Below are 13,734 nucleotides of genomic sequence, written 5' to 3' on the forward strand. Positions count from 1 at the left end.
GACTTCTCAAAAAGAAAAGAGAAAGGACCCAAACAGACAAAATCATGAATGAAAGAGGAGAGATCACAACAAATACCACAGAAATACAAACAATTATTAGAGAATACTATGAAAAATTATACGCCAACAAACTGGAAAATCTGGAAGAAGTGGACGAATTCCTAGACACCCACACACTACCAAAACTCAAACAGGAAGAAATTGAAAATTTGAACAGACTCATAACCAGAAAAGATATTGAATCAATTATCAAAAATCTCCCAACAAATAAGAATCCTAGGCCAGATGGCTTTCCAGGGTAATTCTACCAGACATTTAAAGCACAGTTAATACCTATCCTTCTCAACCTGTTCCAAAAAATAGAAATGGAAGGAAAACCTCCAGACTCATTCTATGAAGCCAGCATTACCTTGATTCCAAAACCAGACAGAGACCCCACAAAAAAGGATAATTACAGACCAATATCCCTGATGAACATGGATGCAAAAATTCTCAACAAGATACTAGCAAATCTAATTTAACAACACATAAAAAGAATTATCCACCATGATCAAGAGGGATTCATTCCTGGGCTGCAAGGCTGGTTCAATATTCACAAATCAATCAATGTGATACATTACATTAACAGAAGAAAGGATAAGAACCATAGGATCCTGTCAATAGATGCAGAAAAAGCATTTGACAAAACACAATATCCTTTCTTAATAAAAACCCTCAAGAAAGTCAGGATAGAAGGAACATACCTTAAACATCATAAAAGCCATATATGAAAAGCCCACAACTAATACCATCCTCAATGGGGAAAAACTGAGAGCTTTCCCTCTGAGATCAGGAACACGACAGGGGTGTCCACTCTCACCACTGTTGTTTATCATAGTGTCGGAAGTCCTAGCATCAGCAGTCAAACAACAAAATGAAATAAAAGGCATCAAAACTGGCAAGGAAGACGCCAAACTTCCACTCTTCACACACAACATGATACCTTACATGGAAAATCTGAAAGACTCCACCAAAAAACTTCTAGAACTGATACATGAATTCAGCAAAGTTGCAGGATATAAAATCAATGTATGGAAATCAGTTGCATTTCTATACATCAATAATGAAGCAAAAGAAAGAGAAATCAAGAAATCGGTCTGATTTACAATTGCAAAAAGAACCATAAAGTACGTAGGTAAAAACCTAACCAAAGAGGTAAAGAATCTGTATGCTGAAAACTATAGAAAGCTTATGAAAGAAATTGAAGAAGACACAAAGAAATGAAAAATCATTCCATGCTCATGGATTGGAAAAACAAATATTGTTAAAATGTCCATACTACCCAAGGCAATCTACACATTCAATGCAGTCCCAATCAAAATTGCACCAGCATTCTTCGAGTTTCTTCTATTGGTTTGTTTCTTATAATCAAGCTACTTTTACATTCTGCTTTCAAGTCCTTGCAGAGATCTGTTTTGAACGCTTTTACCAGTTTATGGCTTCCCTTTTTCACGTCCCTTCATGGTATTTTTCTTGAAAAGTTTATTTTTAACATTGCTAAAGGCATATTTTACCTTTTACACTTTTTCCTTGCTTTTTCAGAAATATAGCATTACAGGGGCACCTGGGTGGCTCCGTTGGTTGAACGGCTGACTCTTAATTATAGCTCAAGTCATGATCTCACGGTTGGTGAGATCAAGCCCCACATCAGGCTCTGCGTGACAGTATGAAGGCTGCTTGGGATTCTCTCTCTACCTCTCTCATTGCCCCTCCTCCACTCATGCTCTCTGTTTCCAAAATAAACAAATAAACAGTTGTTTAAAAAAATTGTTAAAAAAAGAAATACAACAGTGCAACAGCTTGATTCCATTTACCCAACCTCCTCCTTTGTACTTTTTTTTTCTTATACCTTCCATCATAGTAATCTCCACCTAGCATGGTTATTTTTTCTTTTTCTTTATTTTAACATTCTTTTTTTTTAAATGTTTATCTGTTTTTGAGAGAGAGAGAGAGAGAGAGCTTATTCCTCCAAGATAACTTTTAAAACATTTTTATGTACTTCTTTTCATTTTTTCTTCTTTGTGTATTTGCACATGATTGATTGAGTAAATATTTGACTAGCCATTTAATAGGCCTTAACTGTTAACCTAGGAACAATTACTCAATGCCTTTTTTTACTTTGCATTTTCACCCTATAATTCAGGGCCTCTCTTTTTATCCTTAATTTTTTTAATGTTTATGTTTGAGAGAGGCAGATTGCGAGCAGGGGAGGGGCAGAGAGAGAGAGGGAGGCACAGAATCTGAAGCAGGCTCCAGGATCTGAGCTCTCAGCACAGAGTCCAACGTGGGGCTTGAACTCGCAAACTGTGAGATCGTGACCTGAACCGAAGTTGGACACTCAACCAACTGAGCCACCAAGCTTCCCCCATTATTTTTTCTGAAACAGTTATTACTTATAAAGAAATGACAAAAAGAAAAACGCAATTTTTAATTATCTGAAGCTCTTTACTCTTTCTAATAGACGCAAGCTTTTGTTTGGTATCTTCTTCCTTCAGCCTGAAGAATACCTCCCAGTACTTCCTGTGGTGCACGTTTATTGGCAGCATATTCCTTCAGCTCCCATGAATCTGAAAATGTTTCTATACCCACATCTTATTTAAATGATATATTATGTTAGAAATAATATATTGGCATTTTCATTATTTTCTCTAAATGTTTCAGAAGTTTCACAACTACGTATCTATATGAAGTTTTGTTTTTCTTCAACCTACTTGTGTTTCATAAGTTTGTTGAAGGAGTTAAGTTGATTTTTGTAAACCAACTTTGGGACTACCATGCTTTATTTAGCCATAATTTTATTTTTGGCTTCATCCTTATTATTTTCTCCTTCTGAGTATCTTAATTACATTAATTCTTTTAATCATTTCCACAGGTTCCTGAGAGTCTGTTGTTCTCTGATATTATTCTTTAAATTTTTTTTTAATGTTTATTTTTGAGACAGAGAGGGACAGAGTGCAAGTGGGGGAGGGGCTGAGAAAGAAACAGACACAGAATCCGAAGCAGGCTCCAGGCTCTGACCTGTCAGCACAGAGCCCGACATGGGGCTCGAATTCATGAACTGCGAGATCATGACATGAGCCAAACAAAGTTGGACGCTCAACTGACTGAGCCACCCAGGTGCCCCAGATCTTAGTCTTTAATATCTATTCCTCAGATTGGATAATTTCTATTTTTCTGTCTTCTATTTCACTGACATTAATTTTCTAACATCTTCGAACTACTATTGAGTTAATTTAGGGAAATTTTCCTTTTAATTTGGACACTTTAAACACTTTTAAAACATTGATACATCCTGGTTACTGACCATGATAATACTTTACTCTATTATTTGGACTATGTTTTCCTTTGGTTCTTTGTTAGTTGCTTTAAAGGTGTCGTCTGCTAAATGCAACACCCATGTGATCTTGAGGTTGATTTCTGTTGAATGATCTGATTTCTGATATGGTAGTGCATATTGGGTATTTCAGATACTGCTGAACTCTTGCAAAATTGTACAATTTTACATTTTCTTTTCTTCTTTCTGTGTGTGTGTGTGTGTGTGTGTGTGTGTGTGTGTGTTCAATGTAGGCTCCATGCCCAGCACGGAGCCCAACTCAGGGCTTGAACTCATGACCCTTCAATCAAGACCTGAGATGTGATTAAGAGCTGGATGCCTAACCAACTGAGCAACCCTGGTGCCCCCATTTTATATTTTCATCAGTAGGGTACAGAAGTCCTAGTTCTTCCTTTTCAACACTTACATGTGTTTTATGTTTTGAATTTTAGCCTGTCTTGCAATGTGTGGTGGCGTCTCATTATGGCTTTAATTTATATTTCCCTAGAGAAAAATCATAATGAGCATATTTTCATCCTCATTTATTATAAAAAATATTTTTGCAGAGTAATCCAATATAAGGGAGATCTCTATACATTGATATTTTTGATCTCAGTATTATTTATGATATTAAGCTTCCAATTTACACTAAATATACAGGAATAAGGGAATCAGTGATAAATTATTATATATCATTTGTAAGATATTTAAACTATGTAGTATAATAGAAAAAGTTTTATATTAAATTCAAAATGCTATAATTACAAAATGATTATACTAACATAAAAGAAATAAAGAGTCATACAAACAAAAAAAACCCCTCTTTTAAAAAAAGTTTGTTTAGTTATTTTTGAGGGGGAGGGGACCAGGGCAGAGAGACAGAGAGAGAGAGAGAGAGAGAAAGAATCCCAAGAAGGCTGTGCTCTGTCAGCACGGAACTCAACGCGCGCTCAACCTCACAGAGCTGGATCTCAGGAACCGTGAGATCATGACCTGAGCCAAAATCCAGAGTCTGATGCTTAAGAAACTGAGTCACCCAAGCGCCCCAAACAAAAAATCTCATAACCATAGAGAACAGAACTGGTAGTTGACAAAGAGGAGGTGGGTGGAGGGATGGGGGAAATAGGTGATGGGGATTAAGGATGCACTTGCTGTGCTGACCAGGGGGTGATGTACACAACTGTCGAATCACCACACTGTACACCTGAAACTACTATTACACTGTGTGTCAGCTCTACTGGAATTAAAAAGTAAATAAAGAGATACTAAAAAGTAGAAAATCATAAAATGGAGGAATGCACTAACGCATGAGCATACTAACATTGTGCAAGTAAAGAGATTGGAATAATTTTTTCTCTTCTCTGTTTTTATCATTTTATCTAGAAGTTTTCAATAATGGAATAATTCTTTCTTATGAAAACATAAACTAATTAATTTTAAAATAAGAGTTGCTCATGTCTTTTCAGGAATACTTACCATAAACATATATAACCTTTAATGACATTATAGATTCTCTGGCTTAGGTGAAAATAAAAGTTGACACAATTTAGATTCTGATCTGATGCTCATTTCTGCTAGAGTCTTCCTAGCTACACTTCGAGCTTTAGCACATCTCATGAAAATGGTCTGCATCTCTGTGTGTTCAGCCTATCTTTCTAAGTGCTGGCAATATACTTTCTTCTGTTGGTTCAGAATCAGTTTCCTGAATAGGTTACGCTCAGACTTGTTGAAGCAGAATCCCTCTTGTTCATGGCAGTCTTCCAAATGCATAAGACACTAATCATACAAAAACAAAAGAAAACAACAACAACAACAACAAACACATACATAGACTGATTTACCTGACATTGAGTCTCCTCAGTATTTTGGTCACAATGATTTATCTCTAGTTTTCCTTGAAGTTTATCACCGAGATTTGAACACACTTCTGTAGTTTTGATCTCACCAGTTTAGAACAGAAAGAGACTATTACCTTTCTTCCTTTCCATTAACGAAGCTTGAAATGTAATTAGCTTCTTTTGGCCTCACAGGGAAACCATTTTAAAGGGGCATAGTTTATAAACTGAGATTACCTTTGAGTTTTAAGTTGGATCACAACTGACTTTTTAATGAAAAAATGGTATCAAAGCCATTTCTATGCTTCCTCTCCTCTCAACTTTCAGTGAATCAATAAGCCTACAAAAAACACCCCACAAAACATGCATTCCACTCAATAAGGTGTTAGTGAATCAATACAAGCAAAGAAAAATTATTTTATGGGGGCAGAAACTTACACTCTATTAAACTTAACTGCTCAATCATGCTGTGTACTATATTTTAAATATGTCTTGGCAGAAAGGGAACTATATCCAAGGCTTTTCTTTCCTCTGCTTTTATATTTCTCATGACCCAAAGCATAAAGATATTCAAAGCACATTTTTTATTTTCTGACCAAAAGACATATTATTTATTGGTTGAGGCATATGAGATTTATTCTACTATTTCTTTCTTACTTAATATGCTCCCTTGAATTATAGTTGATAAAAGTTGATTTAAGTGAGTACTTCAAGAACGGGTGCCTTTCATTTCTCGTAAGTTTTCACTGATGACTTTACTTGGATTGAATCTCTGGGACAAATATGCCACACACTGTGTATAACTGTCCTCAGTGCACAGCTGTAAATTTCTACTGCGCTATGCTCACTAAATTCCAGTTTTCCAAGAATTTTCTCAGTTAAGTCATTTTTATTTTAGAGCCAAGTCATCTGTGCAGTCTTAGATTGGTCATTTTGGGCCCATCTATAGAATAGCTTATCTACAACAAAAACAACAACAGCGACCAGAAAAACTCCTGGCCAGGATGCCGTATACTTTCTCTGAATTCTTATACTCTCTACTCTCCACTGAGCTGTTGAGCTCTGTGAAAAGACCATTTGGTGCAGGGACTTCTGTCTTCTCACAGCTGATTGATAGACAGTGATGCTGTGGATCAATGATAACTGGCCTGAAATTGCCGATTAAAACCGGACAACCACTAAGGCTTGAATTCTCAATCTATAGCTTTAAATATAGGATACAAAAGAAAATAAGTGGGCTTGAAAAGCCAGTCTGGAGAGTAAGTACATTATATTGAAGTGAGAAAAATATATTAGTCACTGCTTGAAGCACTATGCAGTAGACAGATGCATTTCGCGTGCACAACAGAACAGAAACCAGCTGCCTGTCCCCTCTCAGGAGTATACAATAGGTTACATTAATACACTCCCCAAAATAATACCTCTTCTCAGAGGCTGTTATCCAAAAAATAACAAAATAATTAAATTACTATTTCTTATGGTATTTTTCCCCAAGGATTCCACTTAATTGCTTACATTTTTATGATTCCACAGGAATATAGTTTCTTTTTTAGGCAGTGATGGACCTTTTGGCTAAGGGGAAAGTTATTTATGTCTTAATTCTCTTGGTCCACAGACAAGGACTTCTGTCATGATAGAAACGGTTGCCATCAAAAAGACGTTCGTGGTGATAAAAAAATTAATTATACAATGGAACACTTAGTACTTTTAGAAAATTGGAATAATATTCAATAGTATCAGCCCCCCCACACACATATTTCTTAATATCATGAGCCAAAATTATATTCTCATTTCAGGTTTACTGAAATCTATGTCTCCAAATTGAATATTAGGAATTTTTTATTTCTGTTGAATTGTGTACCATAGAGTGTCTTTGTCAGAGTAGGTATTCAGTTATTTTTTTTTTGTTAAATAAGCTAATGATTTGTGCTCTATAAATATTTAGTTATTAAATGAATAAATGATGGGATGTATAAATAATTGAGTAACATTAATTGTTGTGATATTAGGACACATAGAAAGAAATAACAGGGCTCACCTAAAAGTTGAAATAGGAAGCTATCCAGAAAACATTGGCTTCATTGGCTCCAGATTTTCTGGTACTTTTATATCAGTGATTAAAACGGGAGCTTTAAAAATGGCAACTGGGTTGGTGGCATTGACTTCTTAGCAGTGACTAGGAAGCACCAACAGGTAATATAAAGGGAAATATCTTTAAGAATTTGGAAACAGAGTTCAAATGAAAAGTCAGACATCAAAGATAAAGAAAAAAATCATTATTATTTATATAGAAGAACTACAAGATGTTGACTGCTTATATTCACTGAGTTAACCTGAGGATTGACTTTTTGGAGGTTTACTATGGATATATTTGGACTTTCAGGGAAGACGGTGGAGGAGAAGCATCCTAAGCTCAGCTTGTCTTGCAAATTTCCCTAGATAACACCCACACTGGTGTAAATAACCCAGGAAACAACACAAAGATTGGAAGAATGGACGCTTCACAGCTAAATGTAGAGATGAGATCACACTGTAAAGGACAGGAAATGCAGAGATGAGGTTGGCAACCAAACTGACCCTGAGACAGTCTGCAGGAAGCAGGGATGGCTTCAGGCATAGAAGGAGAAGAGCAGACCCCACACGAGGCACCCCAGGCATGGGGGACTCAAACTGGAAAGATGAATATGCATAGTATTTGATTTTGAAAACCAGAGGCGCTTAACTTCATGAGTTCTTACAATCAGTGGGTTTTAACACCTGGAACATTAAAACCCAGCCTGCTCAGCTCTGAGAGAGCTGGGAGGAGACAGAAAGATGAGACAGCATAACAAACAGCCCCACTGAAACACAGGATAGAAGCAACAGTTTGAAAGATGCATGGGGAATATGAGCAGGAGACTTGTTTGCCTATCACAGAATGGGATTGAGGGGTGGGGGCAGCGATCCTTAGATGAATTCTCCAAGAACAAAAGAGCTAATGGCACCATTTCCCTCCACAATCAACCCAGCCTAGATACATGGGCACCTGCAGGAACCAGTGTGAATGTTCTCCTAGCTTCCTAACAGTGAATGCCATCCACGTGTTCTCCTGCAGACCTCCTGTATCCAACACACCCTCCATAGAAGTCTACCCAAAGTGGTACCACAAGCAAGACAGTGTGCGAGCAGCCACGGCAAGGGCCAGCACCCCTCCAAATAACTCCTGTCCTGGGGAGAAGGAAAAGATAACCACATGCATCAATTGGACTGCACCACAAACAGTGGGCTGGAGGCAGACATCTGGTCTGATTGTAGACCCACCACCAATGAAACCTTCTCAAGGGACAAGAGAGGGAGAGTGTCCTGCAGTTAAGTGTGACCACAGCTCTGACCAGTGCCTGGTCTAACCTCTCTCATGCCCTTCAGACTGACCTGCTAAAACACAGGGACCAAAGCCTGCCCACAACAGGCAAAGAGAGCCACTGCAGACAACTGGACTGAAGGCAAAAGGGGCTAAGCCACAACAGCAGGGCACACACATCACACACAGGACACACCAGGACCTGGGGAACAGGGGACACTGCATTGCAGGACATGCCAGGATCTCTTCATAAACCCAGTACTTTCAAGAGCAAGAGATGCAGCTGACTTTCCTAACACACGGAAACAGACACAGAGAGTTAGACAAAATGATGAGACAGAGGCGTATGTCCCAGATGAAGGAACAGGACAAAATCACAGCAAGAGATCTAAGTGAAACAGAGATAAATAATACGTTTGATAGAAAATTTAAAGTAATGGTCATAAACATACTCACTGGACTTGAGAAAAGAGTGGAGGATCTCAGGGAGACCCTCAATGAACAGATAGAAAGCACAAAAAAGAACCAATCAGAGATAAATAATTCAGCAACTGAAATTAAAAACACATGAGAAGAAATAATAGAGGAAGTAGAAGAATGGATGAGTGACCTCAGGGACAGAGTAATGGAAAGCAATCAAGCTGAACACAAGAGAGAAGAAAGAATAATAATAAAAAACTGAGAATAGATTAAGCGAATTGAAGACACCATCAAGTGCAGTAACATTTGCATTATAAGGATCCCAGAAGGAGAAGAGAGAAAAGAGGGGACAGAAAATGTATTTGAAGAGCTAAGAACTGAAAACTTCCCTAATCTGAGGGAGGAAACAGAATCCAGATCCAGGAGGCACAGAGAGTCCCCAACAAATTCAACTCAAGGAGGTTGGGTTGACACCAAATTCAACTCAAGGAGGTTGACACATAATAGTTAAAACAGCAAACGGTGATAAAGAGAGAATTTTATTTTATTATTTAAAAAAATGTTTTTTAATGTGTATTTATTTTTGAGAGAGGGAGAGAGACAGATCGTGAGTCAGGAAGGGACAGACAGAGGGAGACACAGAATCAGAAGCGGGATGGGGCGCCTGGGTGGCTCAGACCGTTGAGCGGCCGACTTCGGCTCAGGTCATGATCTCACGGTCCGTCGGTTCGAGCCCCGAGTCGGGCTCTGTGCTGACAGCTCAGAGCCTGGAGCCTGTTTCAGATTCTGTGTTTCCCTCTCTCTGACCCCCATTGATGCTCTGTCTTTCTCTGTCTCAAAAATAAATAAATGTTAAAAAAAAAAAAAAAAAAGAATCGGAAGCAGGCTCCAAGGGTCCCAGCTGTCAGCACAGAGCCCGATGCAGGGCTCAAATTCACAGACTGTGAGATCATGACCTGAGCCAAAGTCGGACGCTTAACCGACAGAGCCACCCAGGCACCCCAAAGAGAGAATTTTAAAAGCAGCAAGAGAAAAGAAATCATTTACATACAATAGAAACCACGTAAGTCTATCAGCTGATTTTTCAGCAGTAACTTGCAGGCCAGAGGGGAATGACAAGACATATTCAAAGTGCAGAAAGAAAAAACAAAACAAAACAAAAATCTGCAGCCAAGAATACTCTGCCCAGCAAGGCTATCATTCAGAATAGAAGGAGAGATAAAGAGTTTTGCAGACAAATAAAAGTTAAAGGAATTCATTGCCACTAAGTCAGCCCTACAAGAAACATTACAAAGGACTCTTTGAGTGGAAAGGAAAGACCATAAGCAGGAGTAAGAAAAGTAAGAAGACAAAAAGCAGTAAAATTGAGTATATCTCTGAAAATCAGTCAAGGGACTTACAAAATAACTGGATGCAAATATGACACCATATACCTAAAACATGGGGAGGAGAGGAGTAAAAATGTAATGTTTTTAGAATGGGATCAAACTGAAGCAACCACAAACTTAATACAGACTTCTGAGGCATAAGAAGTTATATACAAACATATATGGAAACTATACCACTATATATATAGTGGTAACCACAAATCAAAAACTGGTCATAGACACGTAAAAATAAAGAGAAAGAAATCCAAGTATATCAATAAAGAAAGCTGGAAAACTATGAGAGAAGAGAACAAGAAAGGAAGAAAACAAAAGAGCTACAAAAACAACCATAAAACAAGTTACAAAATGGCAATAAGCACATACCTATCAATAATTAGTTTGAATATAAATGGACTAAATGCTCCAATCAGGAAACATAGGGTGAAGGCATGGATAAAAAAACAAGGTTCATCTATCTGCTGCCTACAAGGGACTCAATTCAGACCTAAAGACACAGGAACGTTGAAAGTCAAGGGATGGATAAGCATTTATCATATAAATGGAAGTAAAAAGAAATTCAGGATATAAATAGTTATATTGCACAAAATAGACTTTAAAAGAAAGGTTGGAACAAGAGACGAAGAAGGGTATTATATAATCATCAAGGAAACAATCCAAAAAGAAGATATAATAATTGTTAATATTTATGCACCCAACATAAAAGCACCCAAATACATAAAGCAGCTAGTAACAACAGAAAGGAAGTACTCAGTAGTAATACAATACTAGTAGGGGACTTTAACACCCCACTTACATCAGTGGACAGATCATCCAAGCAGAAAATGAACAAGAAAACAGATGGGCCAGATGAATGTAACAAATATATTTAGAACATTTTATCCAAAAAAAAAAAAAAAAAGAACATTTCATCCAGAAATAGCACAATGCACATTCTCTTCAAGTGCATATGGAACATTCTCCAGAATAGACCACATGTTAAGCCACAAAACAAGTCTTAATAAATTCAAAAAGACTGAAGTCATATACACCTTTGCTGACCACAATGCTATGAACAAGAAATCAACCACTGGAAAAAAAAACCTGGAAAGAACACAAATATATAGAGGTTAAATAACATCCACCGTTAAACAATGAGTGAGCCAATAGAAAAATGAAAGAGGAAATAAAAAAAAATAAATTGAGACAAATGAAAATGAAAACACAATGGTCCAAAATCTTTGGAATGAAGCAAAAGGAATTCTAAGCAAGGGAAAGTTTATGGCAATAGAGCCCTACTTCAACAAGAAAGAAAAATCTCAAATAAAACTAATACATGAATTCAGTAAGGTTGCAGGATACAAAATCGACATACATAAATTTGTTGTATTCCTATGCACTAATAATGAAGTGGAAGAAAGATAAATTTGGAAAAGAATCCCATTTATAATTTTGTCCCAAATAATAAAATAACTAGGAATGACTTAACCAAGGTGAAGGACCTGTACTCTGAAAACTATAAAACCCTGATGAAAGAAATTGAAGATGACACAAACAAATGGAAAGATATTCAATGCTCATGGGCTGGGAACACAAATACCATTAAAATATCCATAATACTAAAAAAAAAAAAAAGTCCATACTACACAAAGCAGTCTACAGATTTAATGCAATCTCTGTCAAAACACCAACAGCATTTTTTTTCAAAATGAGAACAAATATTAAACAAATATGAAAATATGTATGGAACCACAAAAGACCCCAAATAGCCAAAGTAATGTGAAAAGGAAGAACAAAACTGGAGACATCACAATCCCCAATTTCATGGTATATACAAAGCTATAGTAATCAAAACAGTATGGTACTGCCCCCCCCCCATCCCAAACAGACACAAAGATCAATGAAAGTGAATACAGAGTCCCATAATAAACCCACGATAGATTAGTCAATTAATCTTCAACACAAGAGGCAAGAACATGCACAAATGGTGTCTTCAACACAGGGTGTCAGGAAGACTGGACAGCTAAATGCAAAAGAATAACGCTGGACCAGTTTCCTTTACCATACTCAAAAATGAACTGAAATGAATTAAGGACCTAACTGTGAGACCTGAAACCATAAAATTTCTAAAAGAGAGCATAGGCAGTAATTTCTTGACATCGGCCATAGCAACATTTTTCTAGATACGTCTCCTGAGGCAAGAGAAACAAAAGCAAAAATGAACTATTGGGACTACACCAAAATAAAAAGCCTTTACACAGTGAAGGAAACCATCAACAAAACTAAAAGACAACTCACTGAATGGGAAAAGGGATTTGTAAATGAAAAATCTGATAAAGGATTAGTATCCAAATATAGAAATAACTTCTACAACTCAATGCCCCACACATAATCCAGTTAAAAAATGGGCAGAAGACATGAATAGACATTTTTCAAAGAAGACATGCAGATATTGAACAGACACATGAAAAGATGATCAACATTACTCATCATCAGGGAAATGCAAATCGAAACTACAGTGCAATGTCATCTCACACCTGTCAGAATGATTAAAGTCAAAGACGCAAAAGCAAAAAGTGTTGGTGAGGACGTGGAGAAAAGGGAGCCCCATGTACTATTGGGAATGCAAACTGGTGCAGCTACTGTGGAGAAGAGTATAGCATAGAGGTCCCTCAAAAAATAAAAAGTGGACTTACCATTTGTTCCAGTAACTCCACTACTGGGTATTTACCCAAATAATATGAAAACACCAATTAGAAAAGATACATGCACCCCTATGTTTATTGCAGCATTATTTACAATAGCCAAACTACGGAAGTAGCCCAAGTGTCCATCAACTGATGAATGGATAAGGAAGATGTGGTGTATATATGCAATGGAATATTATTACTCAGCCATAATAATGAAATCTAGCCATTGGCAATGACGTGGATGGAGCTAGAGAGTATAATGATAAGCAAAACAGGTCAGTCAGAGCAAGACAAATACCATATGATTTCACTCATAAGTGGAATTTAAGAAGCCAAACAAGAAAAAAAGAGACAAACCAAAAAACAGATTCTTAACTGTGGAGAACAACCTGATGGTCACTGGAGGGGAAGTGGGTGGGGGGTGGGGGAAATAGGTGAAGGGGATTAAGAACACACTTATCGTAATGAGCGCTTAGTAACAAGCAGAACTGTCCCATCACTATATTGTACGCCTGAAACATAACACTATCTGTTAATTACACTGGAATTAAAAAAATGTTTAAAAATGGATATTTGTAATCGGATATATGTAGGTGTTACAGGAAGTTTCTATCCGTTTTACTGGTTGTTGCCACTGGCCACAGGCTCTTGAACTTAATCTCAGATGCCACTGGTCTCTTCTACCATAGAACTCAAGTCCTCCATCTGTTTTTTTCTTTAGACTTTTCGGTTT

The sequence above is a fragment of the Acinonyx jubatus genome, chromosome D1 (assembly GCF_027475565.1).
Source record: "Acinonyx jubatus isolate Ajub_Pintada_27869175 chromosome D1, VMU_Ajub_asm_v1.0, whole genome shotgun sequence".
NCBI classification, from domain to species: Eukaryota; Metazoa; Chordata; class Mammalia; order Carnivora; family Felidae; genus Acinonyx; species Acinonyx jubatus.